The sequence below is a fragment of the Chiloscyllium plagiosum genome, unplaced genomic scaffold (assembly GCF_037043375.1).
Source record: "Chiloscyllium plagiosum isolate Xiang-an unplaced genomic scaffold, Cpla_swu_hap1 HiC_scaffold_39, whole genome shotgun sequence".
NCBI lineage: Eukaryota > Metazoa > Chordata > Chondrichthyes > Orectolobiformes > Hemiscylliidae > Chiloscyllium > Chiloscyllium plagiosum.
The window spans coordinates 92,772,852-92,788,707 of record NW_028270177.1 but is presented as its reverse complement, the minus strand read 5'-3'; positions in this window follow the sequence as shown (position 1 = coordinate 92,788,707).

Genomic DNA, 15,856 nt, shown 5'->3' with positions numbered 1-15,856 from the left:
TCTGACAATGCAGCACTCCCTCCACACTGACCCTCTGTCAATGCTGCACTCCCTCCACACTGATCCTCTGTCAATGCTGCACTCCCTCCACACTGATGCTGTGACAATGCTGCAATCTCCCCATCCTGACTCTCTGACAATGCTGCACTCCCTCTGCACTGTTTCTCAAACAATGCTGCACTCCTTATACACTGATCTTCTGACAATGCTGCACTCCCTCCACACTGATCCTCTGACAATGCTGCACTCCCTCCACACTGATCCTCTGACAATGCAGCACTCCGTCCACACTGAACCTCTGAGAATGCTGCACTCCCTCCATACTGACCCTCTGCCAATGCTGCACTCCCTCCACACTGATCCACTGACAATGCTGCACTCCCTCCACACTGATCCTCTGACAATGCAGCACTCCCTCCACACTGAACCTCTGAGAATGCTGCACTCCCTCCATACTGAACCTCTGACATTGCTGCACTCCCTCCATACTGACCCTCTGCCATTGCTGCACTCCCTCCACACTGATCCACTGACAATGCTACACTCACTCCACACTGATCCGCTGACAATACAGCACTCCCTCCACACTGAACTTCTGAGAATGCTGCACTCCCTCCATACTGATCCTCTGACAATGCTGCCCTTCCTCCACAATGATCCTCTGTCAATACTGCACTCCCTCCTCACTGATACTCAGACGATGCTGCACTCCCTCCACACTGACCCTCTGACAATGCTGCACTCCCTCCACAATGATCCTCTGACAATGCTGCACTCCCGCCACACTGACCCTCTGACAATGCTACACTCACTCCACACTGATCCGCTGACAATACAGCACTCCCTCCACACTGAACCTCTGAGAATGCTGCACTCCCTCCATACTGATCCTCTGACAATGCTGCCCTTCCTCCACAATGATCCTCTGTCAATGCTGCACTCCCTCCTCACTGATACTCAGACGATGCTGCACTCCCTCCACATTGACCCTCTGACAATGCTGCACTCCCTCCACAATGATCCTCTGACAATGCTGCACTCCCGCCACACTGACCCTCTGACACTGCTGCAATCCCCCCATCCTGACTCTCTGACAATGCTGCACTCCCTCCACACTGATTCGCGGACAATGCTGCACTCCCTCCACACTGACCCACTGACAATGCTGCACTCCCTCCACACTGACCCTCTGACAATGCTGCAATCCCCCCATTCTGACTCTCTGACAAGGCTTCACTCCCTCCACACTGACCTTCTGACAATGCTGCACTCCCTCCACACTGATGCTCTGACAATGCTGCACTCCCTCCGCACTTACCCTCTGACAATTCTGCATTTCCCCCTTCCTGACTCTCTGACAATGCAGCACTCCCTCTACACGGATTCTCAGACAATGCTGCACTCCTTATACACTGACATTCTGACAATGCTGCACTCCCTCCCCAATGATCCTCTGACAATGCTGCATTCCCTCCACACTGACCCTCTGACAATGCTGCAATCCCCCATCATGACTCTCCGACAATCCTGCACTCCCTTCACACTGCTTCACAGACAATGCTGCACTCCCTCTGCACTGACCCTCTGACAATGCCGCACTGCCTCCCCAATGATCCTCTGACAATGCTGAACTCCCTCATCACTGACTCTCTGACAATGCTGCACTCCCTCCACACTGAACCTCTGCCAATGCTGCACTCCCTCCACACTGATCCTTTGAGAATTCTGCATTCCCTCCATACTGAACCTCTGACAATGCTGCACTCTCTCCACACTGATCCTCTGACAATGCTGCACTCCCTCCACACTGACCATCTGAAAATGCCGCACTCCCTCCACACTGACCCTTTGACATTGCTGCACTCCCTCCACACTGACCCTCCGACAATACATCACATCCTCCTCACTGACCCTCTGACAACGCTGCAGTCCCTTCACACTGATCCTCTGACATTGCTGCACTCCCTCCACACTGATAATCTGACGATTCTGCACTCCCTCCACACTGACCCACTGACAATGCTGCACTCCCTCCACACTGACCCTCTGACAATGCGGAACACCCTCTACAATGATACACTAGCAATGCTGCTCTCCCTCCACACTGACCCTCTGAATATTCTGCAGTCCCTCCACACTGACCCTCTGACAATGCTGCACTCCCTCCACACTGATCCTCTGACAATGCAGCACTCCCTCCACACTGACTCTCTGACAATGCTGCACTCCGTCCGCACTTACCCTCTGACCATGCTGCAATCTCTCATCCTGACTCTCTGACAATGCTGCACTCCCTCCACACTGATTCTCAGACGATGCTGCACTCCCTCTCCACTGACCCTCTGACAATGCTGCACTCCCTCCACACTGACTCTCTGACAATGCTGCAATCCCTCCACACTGAATCACAGACAATGCTGCACTCCCTCCACACTGACCCACTGACAATACTGCACTGCCTCCACACTGACCCTCTGACAATGCTGCACTCCCTCCACACTGATGCTGTGACAATGCTGCAATCTCCCCATCCTGACTCTCTGACAATGCTGCACTCCCTCTGCACTGATTCTCAAACAATGCTGCACTCCTTATACACTGACCTTCTGACAATTCTGCACTCCATCCACACTGACTTTCTGACAATGCTGCATTCCCTCCTCACTGATACTCAGACGACGCTGCACTCCCTCCATACTGACCCTCTGACAATGCTGCACTCCCTCCACACTGATCCACTGACAATGCTGCACTCCCTCCACACTGAAGCTCTGAGAATGCTGCACTCCCTCCATACTGACCCTCTGCCATTGCTGCACTCCCTCCACACTGATCCACTGACAATGCTGCACTCCCTCCACACTGATCCGCTGACAATGCAGCACTCCCTCCACACTGAACCTCTGAGAATGCTGCACTCCCTCCATACTGATCCTCTGACAATGCTGCCCTTCCTCCACAATGATCCTCTGTCATTGCTGCACTCCCTCCTCACTGATACTCAGACGATGCTGCACTCCCTCCACACTGACCCTCTGACAATGCTGCACTCCCGCCACATTGACCCTCTGACAATGCTGCACTCCCTCCCCAATGATCCTCTGACAATGCTTCACTCCCTCCACACTGACCCTCTGACACTGCTGCAATCCCCCCATCGTGAATCTCTGACAATGCTGCACTCCCTCCACACTGATTCGCGGACAATGCTGCACTCCCTCCACACTGACCCATTGACAATGCTGCACTCCCTCCACACTGACCCTCTGACAATGCTGCAATCCCCCCATTCTGACTCTCTGACAAGGCTTCACTCCCTCCACACTGACCTTCTGACACTGCTGCACGCCCTCCACACTGATGCTCTGACAATGCTGCACTCCCTCCACACTGACCCTCTGACAATGCTGCACTCCCTCCGCACTTACCCTCTGACAATTCTGCATTTCCTCTTTCCTGACTCTCTGACAATGCAGCACTCCTTCTGCACGGATTCTCAGACAATGCTGCACTCCTTATACACTGACCTTCTGACAATGCTGCACTCCCTCCCCAATGATCCTCTGACAATGCTGCATTCCCTCCACACTGACTCTCTGACAATCCTGCACTCCCTTCACACTGATTCACAGACAATGCTGCACTCCCTCTACACTGACCCTCTGACAATGCCGCACTGACTCCCCAATGATCCTCTGACAATGCTGAACTCCCTCATCACTGACTCTCTGACAATGCTGCACTCCCTCCACACTGAACCTCTGCCAATGCTGCACTCCCTCCACACTGATCCTTTGAGAATTCTGCATTCCCTCCATACTGAACCTCTGACAATGCTGCACTCTCTCCACACTGATCCTCTGACAATGCTGCACTCCCTCCACACTGACCATCTGAAAATGCCGCACTCCCTCCACACTAACCCTTTGACAATGCTGCAATTCCCCCATCCTGACTCTCTGACAATGCTGCACTCACTCCACACTGACCCTCTGACAATGCTGCATTCCCTCTACACTGACCCTCTGACAATGCTGCACTCCCTCCTCAATGCTCCTCTGACAATGCTGCACTCTCTCCACATTGACCCTCTGACAATGCTGCACTCCCTCCACACTGAACCTCTGCCAATGCTGCACTCCCTCCACACTGATCCTTTGAGAATTCTGCACTCCCTCCATACTGAACCTCTGACAATGCTGCACTCTCTCCACACTGATCCTCTGACAATGCTGCACTCCCTCCACAATGACCATCTGAAAATGCCGCACTCCCTCCACACTGACCCTTTGACAATGCTGCAATTCCCCCATCCTGACTCTCTGACAATGCTGCACTCACTCCACACTGAACCTCTGAGAGTGCTGCATTCCCTCTACACTAACCCTCTGACAATGCTGCACTCCTTCCTCAATGCTCCTCTGACATTGCTGCACTCTCTCCACATTGATTCTCTGACAATGCTGCACTCCCTCCACACTGATCCTCTGACAATGCTGCACTCCCCCCACACTGATCCACTGACAATGCTGTACTCCCTCCACACTGGCTTTCTGACAATGCTGCACTCCCTCCACACTGATACTCAGACGATGCTGCACTTACACCACACTGACCCTCTGACAATGCTGCACTCCCTCCACATTGAGCAACTGACAATGCAGCACTCCCTCCGCACTGATCCTCAGACAATGCTGCACTGCCTCCACACTGACCCTCTGACACTGCTGCAATCCCCCCATCGTGACTCTCTGACAATGCTGCACTCCCTCCACACTGATTCGCGGTCAATGCTGCACTCCCTCCACACTGACCCACTGACAATGCTGCACTCCCTCCACACTGACCCTCTGACAATGCTGCAATCCCCCCATTCTGACTCTCTGACAAGGCTTCACTCCCTCCACACTGACCTTCTGACACTGCTGCACGCCCTCCACACTGATGCTCTGACAATGCTGCACTCCCTCCACACTGACCCTCTGACAATGCTGCACTCCCTCCGCACTTACCCTCTGACAATTCTGCATTTTCCCCTTCCTGACTCTCTGACAATGCAGCACTCCTTCTGCACGGATTCTCAGACAATGCTGCACTCCTTATACACTGACCTTCTGACAATGCTGCACTCCCTCCCCAATGATCCTCTGACAATGCTGCATTCCCTCCACACTGACTCTCTGACAATCCTGGACTCCCTTCACACTGATTCACAGACAATGCTGCACTCCCTCTACACTGACCCTCTGACAATGCCGCACTGCCTCCCCAATGATCCTCTGACAATGCTGAACTCCCTCATCACTGACTCTCTGACAATGCTGCACTCCCTCCACACTGAACCTCTGCCAATGCTGCACTCCCTCCACACTGATCCTTTGAGAATTCTGCATTCCCTCCATACTGAACCTCTGACAATGCTGCACTCTCTCCACACTGATCCTCTGACAATGCTGCACTCCCTCCACACTGACCATCTGAAAATGCCGCACTCCCTCCACACTGACCCTTTGACAATGCTGCAATTCCCCCATCCTGACTCTCTGACAATGCTGCACTCACTCCACACTGACCCTCTGACAATGCTGCATTCCCTCTACACTGACCCTCTGACAATGCTGCACTCCCTCCTCAATGCTCCTCTGACAATGCTGCACTCTCTCCACATTGACCCTCTGACAATGCTGCACTCCCTCCACACTGAACCTCTGCCAATGCTGCACTCCCTCCACACTGATCCTTTGAGAATTCTGCATTCCCTCCATACTGAACCTCTGCCAATGCTGCACTCCCTCCACACTGATCCTTTGAGAATTCTGCATTCCCTCCATACTGAACCTCTGACAATGCTGCACTCTCTCCACACTGATCCTCTGACAATGCTGCACTCCCTCCACAATGACCATCTGAAAATGCCGCACTCCCTCCACACTGACCCTTTGACAATGCTGCAATTCCCCCATCCTGAGTCTCTGACAATGCTGCACTCACTCCACACTGAACCTCTGACAGTGCTGCATTCCCTCTACACTAACCCTCTGACAATGCTGCACTCCTTCCTCAATGCTCCTCTGACAATGCTGCACTCTCTCCACATTGATTCTCTGACAATGCTGCACTCCCTCCACACTGATCCTCTGACAATGCTGCACTCCCCCCACACTGATCCACTGACAATGCTGTACTCCCTCCACACTGGCTTTCTGACAATGCTGCACTCCCACCACACTGATACTCAGACGATGCTGCACTTACACCACACTGACCCTCTGACAATGCTGCACTCCCTCCACATTGAGCAACTGACAATGCAGCACTCCCTCCGCACTGATCCTCAGACAATGCTGCACTGCCTCCACACTGACCCTCTGACACTGCTGCAATCCCCCCATCGTGACTCTCTGACAATGCTGCACTCCCTCCACACTGATTCGCGGTCAATGCTGCACTCCCTCCACACTGACCCACTGACAATGCTGCACTCCCTCCACACTGACCCTCTGACAATGCTGCAATCCCCCCATTCTGACTCTCTGACAAGGCTTCACTCCCTCCACACTGACCTTCTGACACTGCTGCACGCCCTCCACACTGATGCTCTGACAATGCTGCACTCCCTCCACACTGACCCTCTGACAATGCTGCACTCCCTCCGCACTTACCCTCTGACAATTCTGCATTTTCCCCTTCCTGACTCTCTGACAATGCAGCACTCCTTCTGCACGGATTCTCAGACAATGCTGCACTCCTTATACACTGACCTTCTGACAATGCTGCACTCCCTCCCCAATGATCCTCTGACAATGCTGCATTCCCTCCACACTGACTCTCTGACAATCCTGCACTCCCTTCACACTGATTCACAGACAATGCTGCACTCCCTCTACACTGACCCTCTGACAATGCCGCACTGACTCCCCAATGATCCTCTGACAATGCTGAACTCCCTCATCACTGACTCTCTGACAATGCTGCACTCCCTCCACACTGAACCTCTGCCAATGCTGCACTCCCTCCACACTGATCCTTTGAGAATTCTGCATTCCCTCCATACTGAACCTCTGACAATGCTGCACTCTCTCCACACTGATCCTCTGACAATGCTGCACTCCCTCCACACTGACCATCTGAAAATGCCGCACTCCCTCCACACTGACCCTTTGACAATGCTGCAATTCCCCCATCCTGACTCTCTGACAATGCTGCACTCACTCCACACTGACCCTCTGACAATGCTGCATTCCCTCTACACTGACCCTCTGACAATGCTGCACTCCCTCCTCAATGCTCCTCTGACAATGCTGCACTCTCTCCACATTGACCCTCTGACAATGCTGCACTCCCTCCACACTGAACCTCTGCCAATGCTGCACTCCCTCCACACTGATCCTTTGAGAATTCTGCATTCCCTCCATACTGAACCTCTGCCAATGCTGCACTCCCTCCACACTGATCCTTTGAGAATTCTGCATTCCCTCCATACTGAACCTCTGACAATGCTGCACTCTCTCCACACTGATCCTCTGACAATGCTGCACTCCCTCCACACTGATACTCAGACGATGCTGCACTTACACCACACTGACCCTCTGACAATGCTGCACTCCCTCCACATTGAGCATCTGACAATGCTGCACTCCCTCCACACTGACCCTCTAACAATGCTGCACTCCCTCCGCACTGATCGTCAGACAATGCTGCACTGCCTCCACACTGATCCTCTGACAATGCTGAACTGCCTCCACACTGAACCTGTGAGAATGCTGCACTCCCTCCACAGTGACCCTCTGTCAATGCTGCACTCTCTCCACACTGACCCTGTGACAATGCTGCACTCCCACCACCCTGATCCTCTGACAATGCTGCACTCCCACCACGCTGTTCCTCTGTCAATGATTCACTCCCTTCACACTGACACTCTGACAATTCTGCACTCCCTCCATTTTGACCCTCTGACAATGCTGCACTCCCGCCACACTGACGCTCTGACAATGCTGCAATCTCCCCTTCCTGACTCTCTGACAATGCTGCACTGCCTCTACACTGATCGTCTGACAATGCTGCACTCTCTCCACACTGACCCTCAGAAAATGCTGCTATCCCTCCATACTGATTCTCTGACAATGCAGTACTCCCTCTGCCCTGATCCTCAGACAATGCTGCACTCCCTCCACACTGACGCTCTGACAATGCTGCACTCCCTCCACACTGACCCTCTGACAATGCGGAACACCCTCTACAATGATACACTGGCAATGCTGCTCTCCCTCCACACTGACCCTCTGAATATTCTGCAGTCCCTCCACACTGACCCTCTGACAATGCTGCACTCCCTCCACACTGATCCTCTGACAATGCAGCACTCCCTCCACACTGACTCTCTGACAATGCTGCACTCCGTCCGCACTTACCCTCTGACCATGCTGCAATCTCTCATCCTGACTCTCTGACAATGCTGCACTCCCTCCACACTGATTCTCAGACGATGCTGCACTCCCTCTACACTGACCCTCTGACAATGCTGCACTCCCGCCACAATGATCCTCTGAAAATGCTGCACTCCCTCCACACTGACTCTCTGACAATGCTGCATTCCCTCCACACTGATACTCAGACGACGCTGCACTCCCTCCATACTGACCCTCTGACAATGCTGCACTCCCTCCACACTGATCCACTGACAATGCTGCACTCCCTCCACACTGACCCTCTGCCAATGCTGCACTCCCTCCACACTGATCCACTGACAATGCTGCACTCCCTCCACACTGATCCTCTGACAATGCAGCACTCCCTCCACACTGAACCTCTGAGAATGCTGCACTCCCTCCATACTGACCCTCTGCCATTGCTGCACTCCCTCCACTCTGATCCACTGACAATGCTGCACTCCCTCCACACTGATCCGCTGACAATGCAGCACTCCCTCCACACTGAACCTCTGAGAATGCTGCACTCCCTCCATACTGATCCTCTGACAATGCTGCCCTTCCTCCACAATGATCCTCTGTCAATGCTGCACTCCCTCCTCACTGATACTCAGACGATGCTGCACTCCCTCCACACTGACCCTCTGACAATGCTGCACTCCCGCCACATTGACCCTCTGACAATGCTGCACTCCCTCCCCAATGATCCTCTGACAATGCTGCACTCCCTCCACACTGACCCTCTGACACTGCTGCAATCCCCCCATCGTGACTCTCTGACAATGCTGCACTCCCTCCACACTAATTCGCGGACAATGCTGCACTCCCTCCACACTGACCCACTGACAATGCTGCAATCCCCCCATTCTGACTCTCTGACAAGGCTTCACTCCCTCCACACTGACCTTCTGACACTGCTGCACGCCCTCCACACTGATGCTCTGACAATGCTGCACTCCCTCCACACTGACCCTCTGACAATGCTGCACTCCCTCCGCACTTACCCTCTGACAATTCTGCATTTCCCCCTTCCTGACTCTCTGACAATGCAGCACTCCTTCTGCACGGATTCTCAGACAATGCTGCACTCCTTATACACTGACCTTCTGACAATGCTGCACTCCCTCCCCAATGATCCTCTGACAATGCTGCATTCTCTCCACACTGACTCTCTGACAATCCTGCACTCCCTTCACACTGATTCACAGACAATGCTGCACTCCCTCTACACTGACCCTCTGACAATGCCGCACTGCCTCCCCAATGATCCTCTGACAATGCTGAACTCCCTCATCACTGACTCTCTGACAATGCTGCACTCCCTCCACACTGAACCTCTGCCAATGCTGCACTCCCTCCACACTGATCCTTTGAGAATTCTGTATTCCCTCCACACTGATCCTCTGACAATGCTGCACTCTCTCCACACTAATCCTCTGACAATGCTGCACTCCCTCCACACTGACCATCTGAAAATGCCGCACTCCCTCCACACTGACTCTTTGACAATGCTGCAATTCCCCGATCCTGACTCTCTGACAATGCTGCACTCACTCCACACTGACCCTCTGACAATGCTGCATTCCCTCTACACTGACCCTCTGACAATGCTGTACTCCCTCCTCAATGCTCCTCTGACAATGCTGCACTCTCTCCACATTGACCCTCTGACAATGCTGCACTCCCTCCACACTGAACCTCTGCCAATGCTGCACTCCCTCCACACTGATCCTTTGAGAATTCTGCACTCCCTCCATACTGAACCTCTGACAATGCTGCACTCTCTCCACACTGATTCTCTGACAATGCTGCACTCCCTCCACAATGACCATCTGAAAATGCCGCATTCCCTCCACACTGACCCTTTGACAATGCTGCAATTCCCCCATCCTGACTCTCTGACAATGCTGCACTCACTCCACACTGACCCTCTGACAGTGCTGCATTCCCTCTACACTAACCCTCTGACAATGCTGCACTCCGTCCGCACTTACCCTCTGACCATGCTGCAATCTCTCATCCTGACTCTCTGACAATGCTGCACTCCCTCCACACTGATCCACTGACAATGCTGCACTCCCGCCACAATGATCCTCTGAAAATGCTGCACTCCCGCCACAATGATCCTCTGAAAATGTGGCACTCCCTCCACACTGACTCTCTGACAATGCTGCAATCCCTCCACACTGAATCACAGACAATGCTGCACTCCCTCCACACTTACCCACTGACAATACTGCACTGCCTCCACACTGACCGTCTGACAATGCTGCACTCCCTCCACACTGATGCTGTGACAATGCTGCAATCTCCCCATCCTGACTCTCTGACAATGCTGCACTCCCTCTGCACTGATTCTCAAACAATGCTGCACTCCTTATACACTGACCTTCTGACAATTCTGCACTCCATCCACACTGACTTTCTGACAATGCTGCATTCCCTCCACACTGATACTCAGACGACGCTGCACTCCCTCCATACTGACCCTCTGACAATGCTGCACTCCCTCCACACTGATCCACTGACAATGCTGCACTCCCTCCACACTGACCCTCTGCCAATGCAGCACTCCCTCCACACTGATCCACTGACAATGCTGCACTCCCTCCACACTGATCCTCTGACAATGCAGCACTCCCTCCACACTGAACCTCTGAGAATGCTGCACTCCCTCCATACTGACCCTCTGCCATTGCTGCACTCCCTCCACACTGATCCACTGACAATGCTGCACTCCCTCCACACTGATCCGCTGACAATGCAGCACTCCCTCCACACTGAACCTCTGAGAATGCTGCACTCCCTCCATACTGATCCTCTGACAATGCTGCCCTTCCTCCACATTGATCCTCTCTCAATGCTGCACTCCCTCCTCACTGATACTCAGACGATGCTGCACTCCCTCCACACTGACCCTCTGACAATGCTGCACTCCCGCCACATTGACCCTCTGACAATGCTGCACTCCCTCCCCAATGATCCTCTGACAATGCTGCACTCCCTCCACACTGACCCTCTGACACTGCTGCAATCCCCCCATCGTGACTCTCTGACAATGCTGCACTCCCTCCACACTGATTCGCGGACAATGCTGCACTCCCTCCATACTGATCCTCTGACAATGCTGCCCTTCCTCCACATTGATCCTCTCTCAATGCTGCACTCCCTCCTCACTGATACTCAGACGATGCTGCACTCCCTCCACACTGACCCACTGACAATGCTGCAATCCCCCCATTCTGACTCTCTGACAAGGCTTCACTCCCTCCACACTGACCTTCTGACACTGCTGCACGCCCTCCACACTGATGCTCTGACAATGCTGCACTCCCTCCACACTGACCCTCTGACAATGCTGCACTCCCTCCGCACTTACCCTCTGACAATTCTGCATTTCCCCCTTCCTGACTCTCTGACAATGCAGCACTCCTTCTGCACGGATTCTCAGACAATGCTGCACTCCTTATACACGTACCTTCTGACAATGCTGCACGCCCTCCCCAATGATCCTCTGACAATGCTGCATTCCCTCCACACTGACTCTCTGACAATCCTGCACTCCCTTCACACTGATTCACAGACAATGCTGCACTCCCTCTACACTGACACTCTGACAATGCCGCACTGCCTCCCCAATGATCCTCTGACAATGCTGAACTCCCTCATCACTGACTCTCTGACAATGCTGCACTCCCTCCACACTGAACCTCTGCCAATGCTGCACTCCCTCCACACTGATCCTTTGAGAATTCTGCATTCCCTCCATACTGAACCTCTGACAATGCTGCACTCTCTCCACACTGATCCTCTGACAATGCTGCACTCCCTCCACACTGACCATCTGAAAATGCCGCACTCCCTCCACACTGACCCTTTGGCAATGCTGCAATTCCCCCATCCTGACTCTCTGACAATGCTGCACTCACTCCACACTGACCCTCTGACAATGCTGCATTCCCTCTACACTGACCCTCTGACAATGCTGTACTCCCTCCTCAATGCTCCTCTGACAATGCTGCACTCTCTCCACATTGACCCTCTGACAATGCTGCACTCCCTCCACACTGAACCTCTGCCAATGCTGCACTCCCTCCACACTGATCCTTTGAGAATTCTGCACTCCCTCCATACTGAACCTCTGACAATGCTGCACTCTCTCCACACTGATCCTCTGACAATGCTGCACTCCCTCCACAATGACCATCTGAAAATGCCGCACTCCCTCCACACTGACCCTTTGACAATGCTGCAATTCCCCCATCCTGACTTTCTGACAATGCTGCACTCACTCCACACTGACCCTCTGACATTGCTGCATTCCCTCTACACTAACCCTCTGACAATGCTGCACTCCTTCCTCAATGCTCCTCTGACAATGCTGCACTCTCTCCACATTGATTCTCTGACAATGCTGCATTCCCTCCACACTGATCCTCTGACAATGCTGCACTCCCCCCACACTGATCCACTGACAATGCTGTACTCCCTCCACACTGGCTTTCTGACAATGCTGCACTCCCTCCACACTGATACTCAGACGATGCTGCACTTACACCACACTGACCCTCTGACAATGCTGCACTCCCTCCACATTGAGCAACTGACAATGCAGCACTCCCTCCGCACTGATCCTCAGACAATGCTGCACTGACTCCACACTGATCCTCTGACAATGCTGAACTGGCTCCACACTGAACCTCTGAGAATGCTGCACGCCCTCCACAGTGACCCTCTGACCATGCTGCACTCTCTCCACACTGACCTGTGACAATGCTGCACTCCCATTACACTGACCCTCTGACAACGCTGCACTCCCTCCACAATGATACACTGATAATGCTGCACTCCGTCCATAGTGAACGTCTGACAATGCTGCACTCCCTCCACACTGACCCTCTGACAATGCTGCACTCCCTCCACACTGACCCTCTGACAATGCTGTACACCCTCCACACTGATAAACTGAAAATTCTGCACTCCCTCCTCAATGACCCTCTGACACCGCTGCACTCCCTCCACACTGATCCTCTGACAATGCTGCACTCCCTCCACGCTGTTCCTCTGACAGTGCTTCACTCCCTTCACACTGACACTCTGACAATTCTGCACTCCCTCCATTTTGAGCCTCTGACAATGCTGCACTCTCTCCTCACTGATACTCTGACAATGCTGCAATCCCTTCATACTGACCCTCTGACAATGCTGCAATCCCTCCACCCTGAACTTCTGACAATGCTGCAATCCCTCCATACTGACCCTCTGACAATGCTGCAATCCCTCCACCCTGAACCTCTGACAATGCTGCACTCCCTCCACACTGATCCTCTGACAATGCAGCACTCCCTCCATACTGACCCTCTGACAATGCTGCACTCCCTCCACCCTGATCCTCTGACAATGCTGCACTCCCTCCACACTGACCCTCTGACAATACAGCACCCCCTCAACACTGACCCTCTGTCAATGCTGCACTCCCTCCACACCGATGCTGTGACAATGCTGCACTCCCTCCACACGGATTCACGGACAATGCTGCACTCCTCCACACTGACCCACTGACAATGCTGCACTCCCTCCACACTGATCCTCTGACAATGCTGCAATCCCCCCATTCTGACTCTCTGACAAGGCTGCACTCCCTCCACACTGACCCTCTGACAATGCTGCACTCCCTCCGCAATTACCCTCTAACAATTCTGCATTTCCCGTTTCCTGACTCTCTGACAATGCATCACTCCCTCTACACTGAATCTCAGACAATGCTGCGCTCCTTATACACTGACCTTCTGACAATGCTGCACTCCCTCCCCAATGATCCTCTGACAATGCTGCAATCCCCCCATCATGACTCTCTGACAATCCTGCACTCCCTCCACACTGATTCACAGACAATGCTGCACTCCCTCTACACTGACCCTCTGACAATGACGCACTCCCTCCCCAATGATCTTCTGACAATGCTGCACTCCCTCATCACTGACTCTCTGACAATGCTGCACTCCCTCCACACTGAACCTCTGCCAATGCTGCACTCCCTCCACACTTATCCTTTGAGAATGCTACACTCCCTCCATACTGAACCGCTGACAATGCTGCACTCTCTCCACACTGATCCTCTGACAATGCTGCACTTCCTCCACAATGATCCTGTTACAATGCTGCACTCCCTCCACACCGACCCTTTGACAATGCAGCAATTCCCACATCCTGACTCTCTGACAATGCTGCACTCCCTCCACACTGACCCTCTGACAATGCTGCATTCCCTTTACACTCACCCTCTGACAATGCTGCACTCCCTCCTCAATGCTCCTCTGACAATGCTGCACTCTCTCCACATTGACCCTCTGACAATGCTGCATTCCCTCCACACTGATCCTCTGACAATGCTGCACTCCCCCCACACTGATCCACTGACAATGCTGTACTCCCTTCACACTGACCCTCTGACAATGCTGCAATCCCCCCATCCTGACTCTCTGACAATGCTGCACTACATCCACACTGGCTTTCTGACAATGCTGCACTCCCTCCACACTGATACTCAGACGATGCTGCACTTACACCACACTGACCCTCTGACAATGCTGCACTCCCTCCACATTGAGCATCTGACAATGCTGCACTCCCTCCACACTGACCCTCTGACAATGCTGCAATCCCCCCATCCTGACTCTCTGACAATGCTGCACTACATCCACACTGGCTTTCTGACAATGCTGCACTCCCTCCACACTGATACTCAGACGATGCTGCACTTACACCACACTGACCCTCTGACAATGCTGCACTCCCTCCACATTGAGCATCTGACAATGCTGCACTCCCTCCACACTGACCCTCTGACAATGCTGCACTCCCTCCGCACTGATCGTCAGACAATGCTGCATTGCCTCCACACTGATCCTCTGACAATGCTGAACTGCCTCCACACTGAACCTCTGAGAATGCTGCACTCCCTCCACAGTGACCCTCTGACAATGCTGCACTCTCTCCACACTGACCCTGTGACAATGCTGCACTCCCACCACACTGATCTTCTGACAATGCTGCACTCCCTCCACACTGATCCTCTGACAATGATTCACTCCCTTCACACTGACACTCTGACAATTCTGCACTCCCTCCATTTTGACCCTCTGACAATGCTGCACTCCCGCCACACTGACGCTCTGACAATGCTGCAATCTCCCCTTCCTGACTCTCTGACAATGCTGCACTGCCTCTCCACTGATCGTCTGACAATGCTACACTCTCTCCACACTGACCCTCAGAAAATGCTGCTATGCCTCCATACTGATTCTCTGACAATGCAGCACTCCCTCTGCCCTGATCCTCAGACAATGCTGCACTCCCTCCACACTGACGCTCTGACAATGCTGCACTCCCTCCACATTGATCCTCTGACAATGCTGCACTCCCCT